Source organism: Pterocles gutturalis, unplaced genomic scaffold (genome assembly GCF_000699245.1).
Source record: "Pterocles gutturalis isolate BGI_N339 unplaced genomic scaffold, ASM69924v1 scaffold27526, whole genome shotgun sequence".
NCBI classification, from domain to species: Eukaryota; Metazoa; Chordata; class Aves; order Pterocliformes; family Pteroclidae; genus Pterocles; species Pterocles gutturalis.
In genome coordinates, this window is record NW_010103836.1 from 9,482 (window position 1) to 11,811 (window position 2,330).

The following is a 2,330-nucleotide window of genomic DNA, read 5'->3' on the forward strand; positions in this document are numbered from 1 at the left end:
CATTGAGGTGTTGTGGGTGTACTGGCATAAAGTAAAATTCATAGCAAGACTCACTACTGTAGCAATGCCATTTAATTGTAACTCATGAAGATGGTAGAGATTAGTTATTGTGAAGCTGTATGCTAATAAAAACCTACTTCTTGCAGTGTTTTCATTTGTAGTTAATGCATGCTACAGAAGAGAGTAGGCTTTAATGCATTTATTTTACGTGCTTGCAGGAGATGTGTAGAAATCTCAGCTGCAGGGCTGGAAGGAGAACCCACATCTGGGGTTCTGGGACCTACAACAGCACCACACTTGAAAGACATCCTGTCTTTTGTATGTGGGTTCATATCAAAATAGCAAATCCCTCATCCTTTCTAGAGAACCTGCTTTTTCTGAACCCCTTCTGGAGAGTGTGCCAATAGCCAAACCTCTCTCCTCAAGCTTGGTTTCTAGCAGGTGCTCCTGCCCTTGCTGCTGTGGGCCAAGTCCCGTCAGAGTCCTGCTCTGCTCCTCTTTCTCTTAAAACCTGGTGCTGATTCTCACCTGGCTCTTGATTCAGCACGGATACTGGTCTGGCAGCTTTACTTTCTGGCCCAAGGAGGCTCTGATGAGCAGGTGGAGAGGCTGCTGGAGGTTGGAAGAATGCAGTCTGGCTCCATTTAAAATCTTAAGCCTAGCAGTGTGAAGCACGGAGACCAGTGAAGGTGCCTTGGCACTGCCGTGCCCCATTTGGGTTGGAGGTGCGAGAGGCTCTTCTGTGGATCTGGATGCCGGAGGAGGTCAGGCTTCCTTGCCATGGCTGTCGTTGGGTGAGCTCTGCTGCTCCTGTGCGAATGCAATCTAGCTGGACCTCTGGCTGTGTGTGGTGGTCGATGGGATGTAACTGCTTTACTGAATGGGGACCCAGGTGGAGTTCAAGGGCTGTGGACCTTGCCTAAAGAGCCTTTTGGTCTTTTCCCCACTGACCTCTGCCGACATCCTCTGTGCAGCCTGGCTGGCTGCCTTGTGTGCCTGGGGGGTAAGTCTTTGTCCTGAAATGCTTCAGGGAGCTCTGTGCTGGGACAGTTGGCACAGCTGCAGAGCCAGGATGAAAAGAATATCATAAACATGAAAAAAAGTAAAGTGTGTGTGAAAGGGAGGAAGGTAGGACAACAATGGTTAAAACCCTACTGAACCCCAAAGACTCCAGATCCCTTTTGTTCAAATAGGAAAGAGAGGCTGGGCTTCATCTGCTTTTGAAATTAGAAAATTAAGAGGTGACAGACACTGGGAGGTAACAGTCTTTAATGGGGAACAGAGTCCTGTAAAAGAACAAAAGGGCACTAACTTTTAGAAAAGGCCAAATTAGGAAAGGGATAGTACAAGGTTTCTTATGCAAGAAGCAGTTCAGATTGCATAATTACAGCAATCCTTTTATCTGAAGATCTCACACAGGTGTTAATTAAGCCTAATGAGGCCCCTATGGAGAAATTATTATCTACATTTTTACAGACAGAGGGCCTAGAAGCTGAAAGAAGTGGGGTTATTGGTTTGAGATTGTGAAATGCAGCACTTTAGAATTGATGCTTCTGAGAGAAAAGACAGAGTGCAACTTAAGCCACTGAGGACTAACAAAAGTTACTCTTTCTAGATGGACTGTATTGATTGTGCCTGTAACTATTAAAGAAAACACTTTAAAAATATAGTTATGCCAACATTTAGAAAATTATGGAAGTGGTTCATTTATACTCTAATGTGTAAAATACTTATGAATCTCCTACTAAAACCTTTGCTATTACAAGTACTATAAAAACTTGATGTTTTTCAGAAGTGTCATATTGAGAGCAGTGGAGATTAAGCTGCTTCTGGCATGCTGAAATTATTGTACATAATTTTCACCAATATTGTATGATGCTTTGTCTTCATTTGTCTTTTTGGCTGTCACTTGTTTTGTTCATTGTAAATTTGTTAGAGTAGGATTTCTCTCTCTTTTGCTGTTGTCTGAGGTTAGTACAATTGGAGCCTCCATTTGAGGCTCCTCTGTGAGATGATAGTGGCAAATGATCCTGCAAGCAAGTTATTGTCATGTTACGGGAAATTGTGGTGTAGGTTTGTCCAGATAGTCCTGATGTGACTTAAACTCAGCCCAGAAAGAACAGCTGTGAGGACAGTTGAACCTACATAATTGCAGGTTATGACAAGAAAGAAACATGGGAAAGCAAAATTTTTCTAATGCTGGCCAAGTAATTTAAGAGATTAATCACCTAAGTCAGGACTCTGGCACTCTTCCCACTGGGCTCTCGCCCCCTCCTTTCCCAGAGGCGTGCTGGAAGAACCTTTCTGGCTTCTTGCTGATCTTCCTGCTG